Below are 20,977 nucleotides of genomic sequence, written 5' to 3'. Positions count from 1 at the left end.
AAAAAAAAAAAGAGGTATTAGAAATGCAGTATCTACCAAAACCTGATGTGGTGCTAAGTGCCTGTGTTAGAAAAAAAAGAATGTTTTTCCTATACCTTGGTGTTACAAACTGCATCCCTTCATTATCCCTACAGTCACTCCTTTGCAAAAATGTTCCCTCTGCCTCAGTACTGTCTCTGTAAAAATGGAATCCTCACTTTGATACTTGGCTGAGATTCCACCCCTTGTGAGGTGATCCTTTATTATTCTGGTTAGTATCAAACGTTACTAATTATGTACCCCTGAGGCCCAGGGAGTGGAGTGTGAGCTACATGGTATTTTTTTTAATTACTATTTCCTGATATTTCTGCCATTATTTTATATAATTATTGATAGGCTCATTTGTTCTGTCTTCTCAACTAAACTTTATTTTCCTAAAAGCTTTGATTGTAACTTTTACTTCTTTTTTTAAAATTAATTAATTAATTTAATTTATTTTTGGCTGTGTTGGGTCTTCGTTTCTGTGCGAGGGCTTTCTCTAGTTGTGGCAAGTGGGGGCCACTCTTCATCGCGGTGCGTGGGCCTCTCACCATCGCGGCCTCTCTTGTTGCGGAGCACAGGCTCCAGTCGCGCAGGCTCAGTACTTGTGGCTCACGGGCCTAGTTGCTCCGCGGCATGTGGGATCTTCCCAGACCAGGGGTCGAACCCGTGTTCCCTGCATTGGCAGGCAGATTCTCAACCACTGCACCACCAGGGAAGCCCACTTTTACTTCTTTTACATTTCCATAAGTATTAGCAGTGCCTTGATTCTCACTTTCATACTACTAACTTTTTTCTGTGGGTCTTACCACTCTCTGAACTCATCTTGGCCATCCATGTGTGTAAATGCTTTTGTTGTCTCTATCCACACTAGAATGTGAGCTCAAACAGTGCAGGGATCTTGTCTTTCTTGATCCCAGCAGTTTCTCAATTCTTAGAAGAGTTCTTGGCCAAGAACAGGCCCTTAAATATTTGTTGAAAGAATGAAGGGGCAGGGTTCTGATTAGGTAGTAAATGTGTGTACATAACGGTTATTTTGAGCAAGGGTTAAGGAACAAGTGTTCTGAAAGTTCAAGCCCTGCAAAGTATTGGAAAGAGATTCCAGAGAGTAGGACCAGTAGAATTCCATTCAAGCCAACTCTTCCCCTGATCAGCTCCATGACTTGGGCAAATCAGTAATACTCTCTCAGCCTCAGTTTCCTCATTTGTAGAATGGGGTTGACATTATAAATGTATTTTTTCTACCCATAATCTTGTAGGTTAAGTATGTGAAATTTATTTTTCAACCTATATAAGAGACTGTGCTGTCCAGTGCTATGATATTGGCACATGTGCTCGCTATACCCATGTCTCTTAGATTCATTCTTTTCAGTTTTAACAGATGTTAATAAGGAGACTGTCTTTATAAGTATAAATGAATATATGCCTATCCACTAGAGTTTTAACTGTCATACATTTAGTGTTAAAAGATGTATTCATTTTCTGTCAATAGATGGCAGCAATGTACCAAATCTCACGTAACGATAGTCGACCTGGTGAAAAAGTTATCTGTATGCTAAATACCATGTTCTCTTAATAGTACATGAAAATTATTTAAGAAGAACTATAGCATCAATAGAATATGAACAAAAATATTTAAAAAATCCTCCACAGCCAGCCTCAGTCCTTTATTCAGTGAACTAAAGCGTTTCTTCAGTTTGCCCAGCATGGGAGTCTTTGTCATTTTAACTGAATGTCACAATAGATATTGATAAAAATAAAACTCTTTTAAGATAATAGCAATTCAAAACAATACTAGGAAAATGCCCTGTCTTTCAGTAGTGGCTATTAAAAATGGATTAATACATGCATGCAGCTCTCTTTTATTTGTTTAAAAAATTAAAATGACTGGAAAGTGCTTACATCCAGAAACCTTTTATAAGGAAAGAATGGGGGAAAGTAAAGAAAGGAGATTTCCAGATTTAGACACTGAGGACAAAGCAAACGAAGAGAAATGGGCCCATGGGAGACAAGAAAAGCTACAAGACGAGATTGAACTGGAGAGAAATATAATAAATCTAAACAATGCCTCAGACTGCCTATCAGAGCACAAAACATATTTTGGTCAGCTATTGAATTTTCTGTCTATAAAATTCTCTGTCACATGTTGAATCACATCAGCTCATTTTTTTCCCTTTCTAAATTAACAGTTCATTATGAATACTTCGGAAAATTACACCAGTGTTGAGAATCAAGTTGTGTGGAAGAAATATATTTCCATGTTAAATCACGAGAATTAAAAGAGCAGTGTGAAATTACTCTATTATGCAACATTTAAAATCTGAAAATAATCTTCTGGTAATGAAAATATTTTAGTACTTAATTTAAATGATTTGGAGAGAAGCATGCACCTAAAGAAAAAAAAAAAAAAGGAAGAAAATAGGGAGAAAGAACTTTTAAGACAGGCAGAGAGAGACAACGGAGACACCCCAAGCTGCCCAATGTATGGCTAAACATGGATGCAGCCTGTCGAAGAGAAAGGACTGTTGAGTTAAGGTTCAAAGCAAAACTCCAAAACAACTTACAGATGTGGGATTTATCCATATCAGGGGTAGGTCTTTTAATACTGGCTTACTTAGCTCTTTGACTCTAAAAAATCCTAAGTCCTGTAAATCCTCTAAGGCCTACTATCTAATTATATTGGATATCCTGCATGTCTCCTCAATAAAAACTACCTTATTACTTAATGGCTGGACTTTGGAGTCTTTGAAGACTAGGTTCTGCTCTGTTGGAAATAAATTAAAAAATGTTGCTTCCCTTTTACTATAGTTCTTAATTTGGACCTTAATTTTCCATCTCATCATTTCAGAACCAACCACAATCATGTATTTTCCTAAATGAATGCATTTTCACAAAGCCAGCAGTACAGACAGGAACTGCCCCTTTTTCTTGTTGTTGTTGTTGTTTTTCCCCATATAGTAAATGTCTTTTCTAGTACAACAAAATATGAATTTCATGCTATTGGTCCCACCTGTTTATAATTCTGTTAACTCATAGAAAACTAAATCAACAACAAAAAAATCAGGTTTTAGCATTATCCTAAAATAAGAGGTAAAAATAACAGATACAGGGAAGCATACAGAGCATTTGAAAACTTCTGAGCTTTGGCACAAATTTCAAATTATCTATTAGTCATAAATCTGAGTTTTTTAATTTATATTTTCTTTAAGTAAATCTGCAGGTTAAAATGTACCAAAAATATCTTAATTGCTACTGCATGAAGAGGAGATGATAACAGTGAGTCTTTTTGGAAACGATTTTATTTTTGATAAATAATATTCTGAAAAGCAAAACCTTAAAAAAATGTTGTTTGTTCTTTGAAATTGATTACTCAGTTGAATAAAAAATAAGATTCAAACTGAATATTGTGTTAAATGTATCTTTAAACAGTGTCTCCCTAAACTACCTAAGGGGAAAAATAACTGATAGATGTTATATCTACATTGAAATATTTCTTGCGGAGAAAATTCTAAAAATATTTTTAGAAAAGAATTTTATTAAGGGCATTTATTGCAATTTTGAGTCCTGTTGTCATTTTGAGCTAGAAACATGATCAAACTTCTTACTGAAATCACTAATATAAAAATACTAGTGGAATTTTTTGATTACTCTTTGTCACTTTAAAAATAATTAGAAAGGTGAAAATCTACTCCTATTAGGAAAATATAAAATTCTTCAAGACAATTCTTACACCCAGTTCCATAAACTTCTAGTGTTAACTTCTGGTACAAAAAAAATCAAATGACAAAATGTACTTTCTGGGTGCACTGTTAATCACTAGACACTCAACAGCAGAACTATCTAATGGAAATTATTTCTGAGATGACTGTGTCCAGGTAATTCACTCCCCAAATATGTGTTTTATTTTATAACCCTATTAGATGAAAAAATAATCTCTCTCCTTTAACAAATAGGAAGGGATATTGAAGTGAAAGTGGCACAGTATATATGACCAAATGTCCTTATACTAGAGCTACTGTATTCATCAGACTGCAAATAAAATGATTGCACAAATGTTTAAATGTCTTCTTTCCATTAACAGAAATGATGAAGCCCCCAGAAAGCTAAATGATTAAAAGTTAGGGGGGGGCAGATTCTAATCTAAAATGCATAGTGTATACTGCTGCATATCTCAGAAAGCTGTTACAGTGATTGCAAAACAGAAACAGTGAAGTGTACAAGGTGCTTTTTGGAAGCCAGGGTGGTTGAAATTAAAGTGCCAAGAATCAGCCATGTGATATGTGGTCCACCTTCACAGGAGGGAAAAAAGGAGGGGGAATTCTAGCATTAAAAAGTCATCACGGCAGTATGAGGTATTAAAAATTGCTAATTAAAAAACATATAAAATTATAGTTCATATGGTTCTGCCTTTGAGAATTTAGATGTAGACTATAGTTCTATAGAAAATTCCTAAGAGTTACCAATAGAAGCTAGGAATATTCTGACCCTGAAATTAAGATCTATTTTTGCATTCTCATTTGTTGCTGTATGCATTAGTGTTACAATTCTATCATGAAAAATATTCTTACATAAAATGCGTATATAATAAAGTTACAACATCATTTCTGTTGATTTTTATAGTAATAATACATACTTTAACATTGTCTACAAGAAATAATCCTGTATTACAAATACTTTCATTGTTTCTTGCCCATGCCATAGTTATTTTTTATATTAAATTTAATGGGTAATTCATAAACATTTATCAATAAGTGAATTGTATAATTTCTTCCTAAAAATGAAAGCCTCCCCAGCCAGCACTATATGGTCAACAGGTATATTAGAGAGACCCTTCCTTCCTAATTCTAACATCCATATCCCCTTCTACAATAACAAGCCAGTTAAATCTGCTATTGGGTTCATAACAAAAATGCATCAACAGGTCAGTAGTTCTATTTTTTTCACAATCTATTACAAAATAGGTTGGGCATACTCATCTTGCCAATGACAAATTACTTCTGCAACTACTTGGTGTCTCAAGACTTTTTCCTACAAGTAATTTGAATTTGGGGTCTCAGTCTTTCACTTTTTTCTCATCATTGTTCCTAATTTTTTATTCCATGGTAAAATATTTACATAAACTGTTTAGCTAGTGATACTTTTAGTTAAAAGACATTTAATACAATGGGTTCCTTACCACTGGAGGTTTTTCATGGTAATTGCTGGAGATTCCTTGTTATTACAACCATGCATTCTAATTCTGCCTAATGAGCCAATTCTAGTGATAAAGAAAACCCCAGGGTAGAGTGAAGGCTGTCACTTCTGGAAAAACAAATGGTATAAATGACACCTGAAGCCCAAGGTTTGGCATGGAGAGCATGAGGTAGAAGGAGGTTTTATTTTTGCTCACAATAGACATCAGCATAAACTAAATGGTAAACTCCCTGAGAGATTATAATTGCAATATTTCTGACAAGATGGGGTGTGACATTAAAAACTCTTGTTAGTCTGAAAGGATGAAAACACAAAAGTAGTTTCTGTGGCTTAGAAGGTACACAAGAGAGTTTTATTTATCTAGGTCATAGGTCATGAATAAGAGAAACATTTTTCCATTTATTGACAGACATTTTGAATATGGTAATATGAGATATAAGAGGAAGGAAACAGTCATTTTGGGGACATTTACTGTGTGTTAGAACCACTGTATATACTGTCATTTAATGATCACAACAATCTAAAACAGGAATTTATATCCTTATTTAAATATTAAAAAACTAAGATTTAGAGAGATTAATAACTTGCCCTCAGAGATATAACTCAAAGGGACAAGGCTGAGATTTGGGAATTGGGTTTCTCTGACTACAATATTTAGCTCTTTTCATGCTGTCACATACTCACTTTGTTTTATACAGTGTTTTTGTAGAGAGATGAACCAGATACATGGGAAATAGACAAAAGACTCAGCCAGTGGCATTTACCTGGAGCATTACAGTCACGGATGGTTAACGAGGAGAGAGTAGTTGAGTTGTGTCAAGAAGTAGAGATGTTCTGTCAGGCAAAAAAGATGGTCAGAGAATTCCATCGTAAGGAATAGGAAAGGCTCTGGTATGTGAGACACTCATGAAAAATTCAGCATGAATGGATCTCAGGGAATAAGAGAAGCCTGTTGATAGAAGTGAAGCTAGAGAGATAGGTTGGAACTAGAACTGAAAGAGCCTTATTGCCCAGGGATAGGATGGCCAAATAATTAATATTAAAGAAAATTACTAATATATAAACAAAAACATAGTCACCACCTATATGATTAAATATTTTCCATCCATCAGTTTTCTTCCTCTGGGAGTAGCACATAGTCAAATATTTTATTTTATTTTAATTTTAAAATTTTTTAATATTATATTGAAGTATAGTTGATTTACAATGTTGTGTTAATTTCTGCTGTATAGCAAAGTGATTCAGATATATATATATATATATATATATATATATATAATTTTTCATATTCTTTTCCATTAAATTTTATCACCGGGTATTAAATATAGTTCCCTGTGCTATAGAGTAGGACCTTTTGTTTATCTTCCTCTTGGAGGATTAGCACATAGGCAAGCATTTTAGACCATTTTACATTCTCAATTCATAACTGAGAATATTGAGAGATTCATAAAAGTAATGTATTTTCTCAACGTCTTAAAGTTACTTTTGAAGGAACATGGTCTAAAATCCAGATCTTATAACTCCATAACTTCTCCATCATGCTATGAATTCTTGCTGCTTTTTGACATATGCTGAAATATGTGTTAGCATATAAATATGAACATGTTCTTTGACGTATTACACCTGCAGATATAGATGAAAATAACTAAGGTCTGTTCTAGAATTATAACATTTCAATTTGCCCAAAAAGGAATGCCAAATACTCTCTGTATTCATCTTGCTACTTACTCTAAAACTCCCATGGATGCGTGGTAGGAGCTCTATGGCAAAGCCAATTCCTGGAAATGAAATGGAATGATAACTATTGTCAATGATCCTTAGAAAATGGCCTGACAAGTGGCCCACATCAGAGCAGAAAATGAGGACTTTAGAAGTTCACCTCCTGAGGTAGGAAGGCAGGAGGGAACCTGGTTGTTGTTGTTGTTTTTAATTTGTGTCTTAAAAACTGACACGTTTTGGGACTTCCCTGTGGTCCAGTGGTAAAGAATCCACCTTCCAATGCAGGGGACGTGGGTTTGATCCATGGTCGAGGAACTAAGATCTCACACGCCACAGGGCAACTAAGCCTGCGCGCCACAACTACTGAGCTCATGTGCCTCAACTAGCGAGCCCACGTGCCACAAACTACAGAGCCCACGTGCCCTGGACCCCGTGCGTCACAACTAGAGAGAGAAAAACCTGCACGCCACAACTAGAGAGAAGCCCGTGTGCCACAACCAAGAACCCGCACGCCACAACAAAGATCCCACATGCCACAAGGAAGACCCCGTGTGCCACAACTAAGACCTGACACAGCCAAAAAAAAAAAAAAAAAAACCTGACACGAGCCTCCAGGTAAAGGAGAAATGTGTTAGGGTCCTCCTAATACAGCGAGAAAGTTTTCTGCCACTACCTGAAGGGAAGTAGAAAGTTAAGAATACTATTTAGTAGGAGATACCTAAGGGGTGGCCAAGTTCTGTAAAATTTGAGAACAGCTATATATAATTTTCTGTTTCCAGTACCCCTATTTTAAATTCCTTTCTGTTATCCTAAGGCATTTAGTTATAATCTGGTTGTAGTTAACGTGTGGGGAAGTGATAGAAGAGACTAATGTCAATATTTAATATGCCAATTTGAAATAATATCAATAGGAAAAAACAGTATGAAAGAGATAAAAGGTCTTTCTTTTAAGGGAGGTGATTGCAATATGAAAACAGATGAGTATTTAAAAGGGGAGCAGTGAGGAGATAAGCTACATTGAGATGAATTTGTGAATTCCAAAATCTCCCAATTGGAGACTTCCAGAAATATCTGGGGAAGGAAATCTAATAAAATATCCAACTCCTACCACTTAAGCGGAATGTGGGTTTAAAGGGTGTGTGACATAAAAATCTGGCTAAATCTGGGTTGCATGTTTACCAGAATAATATTTAAGGAAGATAACAGGTCAAATAAGTGTGATAGGGTTACAAAATTAATTATACAATTCTAAGATATGCAGAGAAAATGAAGCTTCTGTATTTTTCTGTAACTGATTGATCTTATACTTCACAATCATGGCAGGGGTTGGGGTGCAGGGGAGATCAGAGAGTTGAAGCTGATAATCTCCACTGTATCCAAAAATTTAAACATCCCTTTGGATATTCAGTTGCTTGGAAGACTTGATCTTTCAGAATCCCATCCCTTCTTTCTGTTTCAATCTGACATAATATGTGGGTACACATTAGATAGATGGCTGGTGATGATAAGTGTGGCATGTAAGACGTGACATGGGTTGCCCCTTAAAACCACTAGTTGACCATGGATGTGTAACAACCAGCCCATCAGGAAACATGCTTATATCCACTGCCTTAGACCATAACACTGACCATTCACTCCACTGTTGAATTTCCTGAATAAGTAGTCATTTAATTTCAACTCAGTGCTTTTGTTAGTTTATTGACCCTTTTAATGCACTTCCACATTCCCTCACAAGGCAGGAGAAAACCCAGGATCCCCTGGACACCATTCACATGCCCATGTGTCTACCTGCTACTCATAGCCCCTCAGCACTCTCATAACAATGCCATGTTTGACTGAGATGAAGGCTACAACTACCAAGTTGACTTTTATATCTATGGAAAAACAAATTTTAAGTTCTAAAATAATTGGGTAATGCAACTTACCATATTATAGGACTATCTTTATTTGCTTTTAATCATAAATACAAATTTTATATAAATAATTATATATTTAAAATACTGATAGTATAGAAAAAAATGTTTTTTCTGAGTTATAATGGCATTACATTTTTAAATATAATTGATCTTAGTTATTTTCAGAGGGAAAACATGAAGGGAAACATTCTTAGATGACAGCTTATTACTAATTGTTTCTCTTGTCTTTTAAAAAATTTAGTAATGACAAGATAGCTAATTTATAAAACACTGAGTGGAAACTATAGTATAAAAGTACTACAGATTTATATGGGTCTTAGTGTGAGTCTGCATACTGGTACCACAGTAGGAAGTTTACAAGGATTATATGATATAATTCTCACAACGATCGATTAGGTAGCTTTGATTTTATCCTTCATATTATAGATGAAGAAATAGAGGCACCGGAAATTTAAATAAGTTTACCGAAGTCTCAGTGATACCAACTGAGTGGGATTCAATCCTAGGCATTTTGACTTTGCAACACATCAATATAAATGTATATTTATGCTTGTTTTTTGTGGGTTTTTAAAATATAATGGTTGATACAAGATTCAAATATTACAGAAATGCTAACATAGGATTAGCATATTATTCTTAATTCTTAAAAGATGGAATTTGAAAAGCAATCTAAAATTATTATTAGCTAGCACACAGCATTTTATTTATGCTATTTGTCTAGCACATTAGCTAGCACACAGCATTTTATTCATGCTATTCATGTTTATTTGTCTATGCAATTTCTACTTTTTCTGTGTATTTTTCTCAGATGAATTCATTTAGACAAAAACATGGCATTGCTAAATTTAGAGTAAATCAAATAAGGTGTTTATGGCCATCTAACCTGTGAAATGTGGTTATAAGGTTGAAAAAGAGCTAAATAACTCAATAGCTACCTCGAAGTATTAAGCTCACAGTAATTTAAAAGGTCTCTTAGTTCAACACAGCCTTAAGATATTACTGATATAATATATTCACATTATTCTGTGTCCCTGAACTTTTTATAAACTAAAATGACTTAAATCACTGTATTATTTAAAAGATCATTTATTTAAGGCTAGGAAAAGCTATGTTATCTGCATAAATCCAGGATGTACCAAGATAGTTTGAGAAAGGTGTGTGTACTGGTTTAGAATAACTATATTTGTTGCTTAATCTACCACAATAGTAATAATTTCTAGCTATCTGTTGAACTTGGTACTATGTAAGCCTGGCACAAGAAAATTCTGATTTCTCCAAAACATGGATTATTTTTAATAATTGAAGAGTTGGAATTGTGGCCAAGAAGTAAAAATGAAATCCATCCAATTATGATTCTAAGACACATATACTGTTACATTAGCTTAGTGTACATAACTCATAAATCTAAGCACTTAATCATATGGCCTTGTAAGGTTGACATTATTTCCCCTCATTTTCAAAATCTCGTTGAACATGAAAACATCACCAAATGGCTAGGTTTCAGGGAAAAAATGATACAGCCTGACTTAGAAAGGTAATACAATCCTCACATTTTAAAAAACATATTGGACCTTTGGAGATTTGCTAACTTAAATGTTTTAGTATTTGAGAGATCATTTCATTTAGCTATTGAAAATTGAGGTGACTAAGTCTTTGGATATTTAGAAAATAGTCTTAAATATGCAACAGTATAATAACGATAACAGTTTATTGCTACCATTTAATTAAGAGTAACAGCTTTTTCAAACTCTAGAATCCAATCCAAACATGAATGCATGGGATTTGATAACTAGAGAATTGTCTTTGAAAGGAAGGATGACATGATAGCTAATGCATGCACATGGAAACTAATTAGATTTTTTAGCTAATGAATCCCCATTTAAATAAATGTGATTCGATAAATAATGGATCCCCATGGAAATGAATAGAATTGGATGACTAACCCACCCCACTGAAATGAATGTGATTCGATAGTTATCGCATCCTCATAAATGTGTTAGATTGAATTCCATTCATTTTAATTGCAATAAATTAAAATAGCTTTTGTTCATGGCCTTTTGGCTAGGACCAAACATTCTGTCCTCTATTTGGGGACTATATTCCAGCCAAGCAGACAACTCAGACTTACTGATCTATTAGGTCCCTTCCTTCTGTAACTATATGATCTATAAATTACACATGCCATTCATTCCAGTAGGGATGATTCACTACTAAAACCCATTCATTTCAATGAAGTATTTGATGTCAATAAGACTCTATTAATTTCAATGCAAAAATTTTAGCTACTAAAAATAGAACCATCCAAATAATGTATTTAGATGCCACTTTTCTAGGAAAAAGTCAAAAGCATATTTGCATATATAAAATTGATTTAGTAATGCATGCTTTTTGCTACATATTACTAAACTCAAGTAACTAAATACATTAAAAAGGAATATAATTTATTAATAAATGTATAACTTACATTTGAACTTGTGGAAATAAAATGTGGAAAATAGAATTTTGAAAACAAAGCATATGATTATCAAAAGTAATAACAGTCCACCATGAACAAACCTCTTTTGGAGCATTTATCACATTTACTTAATTATATTTATTTATCTTTATTTTTTTCCCATTTGTTTGTGTGTTTTGGGGGTCCAAGACTGTTTTATATACCTGTGTATTCCAAAGTTATACAGCATGAGAACATAGTAAAGACTTGATGAATTGGTTGAATAGGCAAATGTATAGATAAATAGATAAGTAAATTAATACTTGAATGATTACAAGATGTCAGGGAAGAAAAAATGTATTGAACATTAAACAGTAATATACTTACAGGGATAAATATGATATTTATGCATATATTCATGTGTGTGTATAATCTTTACTTACTTTTCATAACTACTCCCTGAAATGAATGTTGAGATTTTTAAAACAAGTAAACTGAGTCCAAAATAGAATGAATAAAAGATCCTATGGCCAACAAATTATGGCCAAAACCCAGATATTTTAGATAAGAAAGACACTGGATTATTCCTTACACTATGCCTTCCTCACTTAACATGCAAAGTTCTGTAGGAATGCCTTTAATAAATTTGAGAATATAAATGGTTACAACTTGGGGAAAATATACAGTACTAAAAATGAATATTTAAATAAAATGAGTTTAAAAAGCCTTATAATAAAACCTATTTTAAGCACTGGCTTCAAGTATTTCAAATTTACAAGATAAAAATACAGAAGGAGTGTGGCTAATTGAAAAGCATAAAAAGTATTACTTAAATGATAGGAGTAAAAATACAGTAGTGATATTCAGTTTAGCTAAAGACTTACTAATCTTCCACCATTGGCTTCACACAAATGCAAACATAGACATGGAAATTATGATACGGTTCAACAAAATTATCTTGTCAGAATCTTGAAAGAAAAGATAGAGTTTGAAAGTTATTCTTTAGATAGAGAGCTTCCTGAAAATTTAAGAAATCCAATCCCTATTTTTCTCTAATTTCTCCTTCTTTCTTAATGATTTCCTGATATAATTTAAATTATTTCAAATAAATATAACTTCAATAATACTTCTATGTTATTAATGCACAAGCAAACACTGGCCAGTAAAAAAGGATGCCATGCATAAGAAATATTTCACATAGAATACAGTTTATTGTTATTATATGCACATTTCACTGAAACTTAATCAGGAAGTCACACAAGAAAGCAATAGCTCTTACCAGAAACAAAATTTCAAGTATATTAAAATAAGTCAGAGATTATAAATATCTTTAGCATATTCACTATGCTTTGCACTGATTTAAAAAACAAATCCCAAAAGAATAGTTTTACCATTGATTTTATGGTAGGTGATTTTTAATTATATTTTCCTATATATAAGATTTACAAAAAAATATATGTACAGATTGTTTTATGTTCTTGTAATAAGAAAAAACATGCTTGATGACTCCCAATTTCCACTGAATACTATCTGTACTCTCAAACATTACATTTGAAGACCTTCAATTTTCATTAGTTGCAGAAAAAGTCATTGAATATTCAGAAACAAGAAAGAGTAAAGAAAATAAAGATGGAAATTCCTTTACAAGTACAGGGAAGCTATGTATAAGAAAATATTTTTTTAACAGAAACTGAACATAACAAGATATCTTTTAATGTGTGGCCCATACACTTTTTTTTTTAATCTGAGACAATATTCACAAACATAGCTTTCAAGTGATTTATGAAGATTTTTTAAAATAAAATAAACTGAACTAATATAAGACATTTGTTTTCAGAAATAATCATGGTATTATAATTACTTACAGCTTTCTGGAATAAGAAAGATCTCTACCAGAAACTTTTTTCACTTATTGCATCCTCAATTTGCTTTAGCCTTTTTGAAACTCAGGCCCAAATTTCTTGTTTTCCATCTAATACTACCTTTTTCCCACGTTATTTTAGAAGTTTAAATATATTTTTTCCTGCTTACCTGAGATATGATTGACTTGCAGTACTGTATAACTTTAAGGTGTACAGCATAATGATTTGACTTACAGACATCATGAATGATAACCAAAATAAATTTAGTGAACATTCATCATCTCATATAAATATAACATTAAAGAATTAAAAAACAATTGTTTTCCCTTGTGACGAGATTAGTATTTACTCTCAACAATTTTCATTTATAATGAAGAGCAGTGGTAATTATCATTATCATGTTGTACATTACACTGCTAGTACTTCGTTTTCCTTATAAATGGAAGTTTGTAACTTTTGACAACCTTCATCTAATTCCTCTCCCCCTACCTCCCACCTCTGGTAACCACAAATCTCTCTTTTTCTATGATTCCGTTTGTTTGTTTGTTTTTGAAGTATAATTGACCTATAACACTATGTTAGTTCCTGTTACATAACAGTGATTTGATATTTGTATACATTTCAAAATAATCACTATGATATATTTAGTTGTCATCTGTCAGCATACAAAGATATTACATAATTATTGACCATATTCCCCACACTGTACTTTTGATACCAGTGACTTATATATGTCATAACTGAAAGTTTGTACCTCTTAATCTCCCTCACTTATTTTTCTCCTCCTTTTACCCCCCTCCCTCCTCTCACAACCTGTTTGTTCTCTGTATCTATGATGGATTCTGTTTGGTTATGTTTGCTCATTTGTATGAGAGTATTCTTTTTTTTTTTAACATCTTTATTGGAGTATAATTGCTTTACAATGGTGTGTTGGTTTCTGTTTTATAACAAAGTGAATCAGCTACACATATACATATATCCCCATATCTCCTCCCTCTTGCCTCTCCCTCCCACCTTCCCTATCCCACCCCTCTAGGTGGTCACAAAGCACATAGCTGATCTCCCTGTGCTATGAAGCTGCTTCCCACTAGCTATCTATTTTACATTTGGTAGTATATATATGTCCATGCCACTCTCTCACTTCGTCCCAGATTACCCTTCCCACTCCCCGTGTCCTCAGGTCCATTCTCTACATCTACATCTTCATCCCTGTCATGACACTAGGTTCTTCAGAACCATTTTATCTTTTTTTCTTTTTAATTCCATATATATGTATTAGCATATGTTATTTGTTTCTCTCTTTCTGACTTACTTCACTCTGTATGACAAACTCTAGGTCCATCCACCTCACTACAAATAACTCAACTTCGTCTCTTTTTATGGCTGGGCAATACTCCATTGTATATACGTGCCACATCTTCTTTATCCATTCATCTGTCGATGGACACTTAGGTGGCTTCCATGTCCTGGCTATTGTAAATAGAGCTGCAATGAACATTGTGGTACATGACACTTTTTGAATTATGGTTTTCTCAGGGTATATGTCCAATAGTGGGATTGCTGGATCATATGGTAGTTCTATTATTACTTTTATAAGGAAACTCCATACTGTTCTCCATAGTGGCTGTATCAATTTACATTCCCACCAACAGTGCAAGAGGGTTCTCTTTTCTCCACACCTTCTCCAGCATTTATTGTTTGTAGATTTTTTGATGATGGCCATTCTGACCGGTGTGAGATGATATCTCACTGTAGTTTTGATTTGCATTTCTCTAATGATTAGTGATGTTGAGCATCCTTTCATGTGTTTGTTGGCAATCTGTATATCTTCTGTGGAGAAATGACTATTTAGGTCTTCTGCCCATTTTTGGATTGGGTTGTTTGTTTTTTTGATATTGAGCTGCATAAGTTGCTTGTAAATTTTAGAGATTAATCCTTTGTCAGTTGCTTCATTTGCAAATATTTTCTCCCATTCTGAGGGTTGTCTTTTCGTCTTGTTTATGGTTTCCTTTGTTGTGCAAAAGATTTTAAGTTTCATTCGGTCCCATTTGTTTATTTATTTACTTATTTTTTCCATTCCTCTAGGAGGTGGGTCAAAAAAGATCTTGCTGTGATTTATGTCATAGAATGTTCTGCCTATGTTTTCCTCTAAGAGTTTTACAGTGTCTGGCCTTAGATTTAGGCCTTTAATCCATTTTGAGTTTATTTTTGTGTAAAGTGTTAGGGAATGTTCTAATTTCATTCTCTACATGTAGCAGTCCGGTTGTCCCAGCACCACGTATTGAAGAGGCTGTCTTTTCTCCATTGTATATTCTTGCCACCTTTATCAAAAATAAAGTGACCATATGTGTATGGGTTTATCTCTGGGCTTTCTATCTTGTTCCGTTGATCTATATTTCTGTTTTTGTGCCAGTACCATACTGTCTTGATTACTGTAGCTTTGTAGAAGAGTCTGAAGTCTGGGAGCCTAATTCCTCCAGCTCCGTTTTTTATCTCAACATTGCTTTGGCTATTCGGGGTCTTTTGTGTTTCCATACAAATTGTGAAATTTTTTGTTCTACATCTTTGAAAAATGCCTTTGGTAGTTTGATAGGGATTGCATTGAATCTGTAGATTGCTTTGGATAGTATAGTCATTTTCACAATGTTGATTCTTCCAATCCAAGAACATGGTATATCTCTCCATTTGTTTGTATCATCTTTGATTTCTTCATCAGTGTCTTATAGATTTCTGCATACAGATCTTTTGTCTCCTTAGATAGGTTGATTCCTAAGTATTTTATATTTTTGTTTCAATGGAAACTGGGAGTGTTTCCCTAATTTCTCTTTCAGATTTTTCATCATTAGTGTATAGGAATGCAAGAGATTTCTGTGCATTAATTTTGTACCCTGCTACTTTAACAAATTCATTGATTAGCTCTAGGAGTTTTCTGGTAACATCTTTAGGATTCTCTATATATAGCACCATGTCATCTGCAAACTGTGACAGCTTTACTTCTTTTCTGATTTAGATTTCTTTTACTTCTTTTTCTTCACTGATTCCTGTGGCTAAGACTTCCAAAACTACATTGAATAATATTGGTGAGAGTGGACAACCTTGTCTTGTTGCTGATCATAGAGAGAATGGTTTCAGTTTTTCACCACTGAGAATGATCTTGGTTGTGGGTTTATCATATATGGCCTTTATTGTGTTGAGGTAAGTTCCCTCTGTGCTTACCTTCTGGAGGGTTTTTACCATAAATGGGTGTTGAATTTTGTTGAAAACTTTCTCTGCATCTATTGAGATGATCATAAGGTTTTCCTCCTTCAATTTGTTAATATGGTGTATCACATTGATTGATTTGAGTATATTGAAGAATCCTTGCATTCCTGGGATAAACCTACACTTGATCACGGTGTATGATCTTTTTAATGTGCTGTTGGATTCTGTTTGCTAGTGTTTTGTTGAGGATTTTTGCATCAATGTTCATCAGTGATATTGGCCTGTAGTTTTCTCTCTTTGTGACATCTTTGCTTGGTTTTGGTATCAGGGTGATGGTGATCTCATAGAATGAGTTTGGGAGTGTTCCTCCCTCTACTATACTTTGGAAGAGTTTGATAAGGATAGGTGTTAGCTCTTCCCTAAATGTTTGATAGAATTCACCTTTGAAGCCATCTGGTCCTGGGCTTTTGTTTATTGGAAGATTTTTAATCACAAGCTCAATTTCAGTGCTTTTGATTGGTCTGTTTATATTTTCTGTTTCTTCCTGGTTCAGTATTGGAAGGTTGTGCTTTTCGAAGAATTTGTCCATTTCTTCCAGGTTATCTATTTTATTGCATAGTATTGCTTGTAGTCATCTCTCATGATCCTTTGTATTTCTGCAGTGTCAGTTGTTACCCCTCCTTTTTCATTTCTAATTCTATTGATTTGAGTCTTCTCCCATTTTTTCTTGGTGAGTCTGGCCAATGGTTTATCAATTTTGTTTATCTTCTCAAGGAAACAACTTTTAGTTTTATTGATCTTTACTACTGTTTCCTTCATTTCTGTTTCATTTATTTCTGATCAGATGTTTATGATTTCTTTCCTTCTGCTAACATTGGGGATTTTTTGTTCCTCTTCCTCTAATTGCTTTAGGTGTAAGGTTAGATTGTTTATTTGAGTTGTTTCTTGTTTCTTAGATACGATTATATTGCTATAAACTTCCCTCTTAGAACTGCTTTTGCTGCATCCCAAAGGTTTTGGGTCATCGTGTCTTCATTGTCATTTGTTTCTAGGTATTTTTTGATTTCCTCTTTGATTTCTTCAGTGATCTCTTGGTTCTTTAATAGTGTATTGTTTAACCTCCATGTGTTTGTATTTTTTACAGATTTTTTCCTGTAATTGATATCCAGTTCCATTGCATTGTGATCAGAAAAGATACTTGATAGGTTTTCAATTTTCTTAAATTTACCAAGGCTTGATTTGTGAATCAAGATATGATCTATCCTGGAGAGTGTTCCATGAGCACTTGAGAAGAAAGTGTATTCTGCTGCTTGTGGATGGAATGTACTATAAATATCAATTAACTCCATCATGTTTAATGTACCATTTGAAGCTTGTGTTTCCTTATTTATTTTCATTTTGGATGATCTGTCCATTGGTGAAAATGGGGTGTTAAAGTCTCCTACTATGATTGTATTACTGTTGATTTCCCCTTTTATGAGTGTTAGCATTTGCCTTATGTATTGAGGTGTTCCTATGTTGGGTGCATAAATATTTACAATTGTTATCTTCTTCTTGGATTGATCCCTTGATCATTATGTAGTCTCCTTCTTTGTCTCTTGTAATAGTCTTTATTTTAAAGTCTATTTTGTCTGATATGAGAATTGCTATTCCAGCTTTCTTTTGATTTCCATTTGCATGGAATATCTTTTTCCATCCCCTCACTTTCAGTCTGTATGTTTCCCTAGGTCTGAAGTGGGTCTCTTGTAGACAGCATATATACGGGTGTTGTTTTTGTACCCATTCAGCCAGTCTATTTCTTTTGGTTGGAGCATTTAATCCATTTACATTTAAGGTAATTATAGGTATGTATGTTCCTATTACCATTTTCTTAATTGTTTTGGGTTTGTTATTGTAGGTCTTTTCCTTCTTTTGTGTTTCCTGCCTAGAAATTTCCTTTAACATTTTTTGTAAAGCTGGTTTGGTGGTGCTGAATTCTCTTAGCTTTTGCTCGTCTGTAAAGGTTTTAATTTCTCCATCAAATCTGAATGAGATCCTTGCTGGGTAGAGTAATCTTGGTTGTAGCTTTTTCCCTTTCATCACTTTATATATGTCCTGCCACTCCCTTCTGGCTTGCAGAGTTTCTGCTGAAAGTTCGGTTGTTAACCTTATGGGGATTCCCTTGTATGCTATTTGTTGTTTATCCCTTGCTGCTTTTAGTACTTTTTCTGTGTTTTAATTTTTGACAGTTTGATTAGTATGTGTCTTGCCCTGTTTCTCCTTGGATTTATCCTTTATGGGACTCTCTGTGCTTCCTGGGCTTGGTTGACTATTTCCTTTCCCATATTAAGGAAGCTTTCAACTATAATCTCTTCAAACATTTTCTCAGTCCCTTTCTTTTTCTCTTCTTCTGGGACCCCTATAATTCGAATGTTGGTGCATTTAATGTTGTCCCAGAGGTCTCTGAGACTGTCCTCTTTTCATTTTTTTTCTTTATTCTGCTTTGTGGTAGTTATTTCCACTATTTTATCTTTCAGTTCACTTGTCTGTTCTTCTGCCTCAGTTATTTTGGTATTGATTCAATTTAGAGAAATTTTAATTTCATTTATTGTTTTGTTCATCACTGGTTTTTTTGCGCTTTAGTTCTTCTAGGTCCTTGTTAAACGTTTCTTGTATTTTCTCCATTCTGTTTCCAAGATTTTGGATCACCTTTACTCTCATTACTCTGAATTGTTGTTCAGGTAGACTGCCTATTTCCTCTTCATTTGTTTTGTCTAGTGGGTTTTTACCTTGCTCCATCATCTGCTGTGTGTTTCTCTCTCTTCTCATTTTGCTTAACTTCCTGTGTTTGGGGTCTCTTTTTCACATGCTGCAGGTTCATAGTTTCTGTTGTTTTCACTGTCTGCCCCCAAGTAGCTAAGTTTGTTTCAGTGGGTTGTGTAGGCTTCCTGTTGGAGGGGACTGGTGCCTGTGTTCTGGTGTATGAGGCTGGATCTTGTTTTCTGGAGGGCAAGACCACGTCCAGTGGTGTGTTTTGGGGTGTCTGTGACCTTATTATGATTTTAGACGGCCTCTCTGCTAATGGGTGGGGTGTGTTCCTGTCTTATTAGTTGTTTGGCATAAGGTGTCCAGCACTGTAGCTTGCTGGTCGTTGAGTGGAGCTGGGTCTTAGTGTTGAGATGGAGATCTCTGGTAGAGCTTTCGCTGTTTGATATTACGTGGAGCTGGGAGGTCTCTGGTGGACCAATGTCCTGAACTCAGCTCTCCCACCTCAGAGGCACAGGCCTGACACCCAGCCAGAGCACCAATATCCTGTCAGCCACATGGCTTTTAGGGCTGTTCTTGGGGCCACATGCTGTGGAGTTACTATATGTCAATAATTCCTGCTAGTGTTGGAGGTTCTTCTGCAGAGGCGGGGGGCTGCTGTCGCTCACCCCAGGGAGAAGGACACTGGCAGCAGAATTTCTGGGAAGTATTCCTTGGCATGAGCCCTCCAGGAGTCCGCCATTAGCCCCACCAAAAAGCCTCTAAGAGAGTATTCTTAATGACACAAGTTTACTGTAAAGTGGGAAAGGAAATTATCAGCAAACTAACAAATCTTTCAAAAATAATGCCATTAGGGTTGTTATAAAACATATTACATTATGTGGACATACTTAGCTGGAACTTCCTATGTGACTAATTTTGCCCCAAACAGATCGTATGGCATCACCAAGTAGTTTAATGCTTTGATGATAATGATAATAAAATATGCTGCTAAAAAATAAATCAGATGAAAAGCTTTGTTTTTTCAAAAATAGTCAGTGTAGCATGGTGCGTAGGAGCGTGTACTCTGGCTTTAGTGTCACAACTCTAGCTTTACCATTTATCTTTATTGTGACTCCTGGTGGGAAGCTACCCTCTGTAGCCACAGTTAATTCATGTGAATTTCTCTATGAAAGACGAATAATGATTATACCTATCTCATAGCATTATTAAATTAATTGTTTTTTTTAAAGAACCACTTAGAACAGTGCTTGCCACATAGTAAGCACTACATAAGTGACTTCTTAATATATTTTTAAAGCATGTTATACCTAATTTAGGGAAACAGAGAAATCCCTTAAAACTGAATTTATCTTTAATTAAAAATAAATTACATTGGAATGGATGTTAAAAACCATACTGACGAGAATAATATTACTTTATCTATTCAAGTAAGATACTGGGAAGCTGATTCTGTATTTTGCCCCTGGCACATGACTGAAGAGTGCTTTTAAACCCTAAATTATCCAAAAAATATATTGATTAAATTCATTGACTGATTAATATCCTGGGTAGATAAAGATATAATAATCAGGCAAGTAATCTTTTTTCATGGAAAGCCAGAAGAAGACACATTCTATTAGAAAGATTATTTTATATTAGAACAGAAACTTCTCAAGATCATTTCCCACTCTTTATGTCATCTTGATTATTCTTTACCTGTCAAAAATTTTAAGTGGTAATGCAGCTGTGAGTTGAATTTCTTTATATTGAGAGTTACTTTATTTTATTTCTATCCAACAATGACAGACATGGCACCATGTTGTCTATGGTTTGTGATTTAACTCTAGTGAGTTTTATGGAGAGCATTTAGACTAATGGTATAAACATGGTGCTGTTATTTTAGGAAA

General features: G+C 34.3%; 1 long non-coding RNA gene across 1 annotated transcript in view; it reads left to right on the top strand.

Moving 5' to 3' along the window:
- Window positions 1-20,977, top strand: part of LOC309647495 — a 52,834-nt gene extending 31,857 nt beyond the window's left edge. Inside the window, exon 2 of the long non-coding RNA XR_014256085.1 lies at window positions 1-20,977. This exon is cut by the window's left edge and continues 11,852 nt beyond it. This is a non-coding gene — a long non-coding RNA (uncharacterized lncRNA).

The sequence above is a fragment of the Balaenoptera physalus genome, assembly GCF_965194825.1.
Source record: "Balaenoptera physalus genome assembly, chromosome: 18".
Taxonomy (NCBI): Eukaryota; Metazoa; Chordata; class Mammalia; order Artiodactyla; family Balaenopteridae; genus Balaenoptera; species Balaenoptera physalus.
This window is presented reverse-complemented; position numbering and strand designations above follow the sequence as displayed.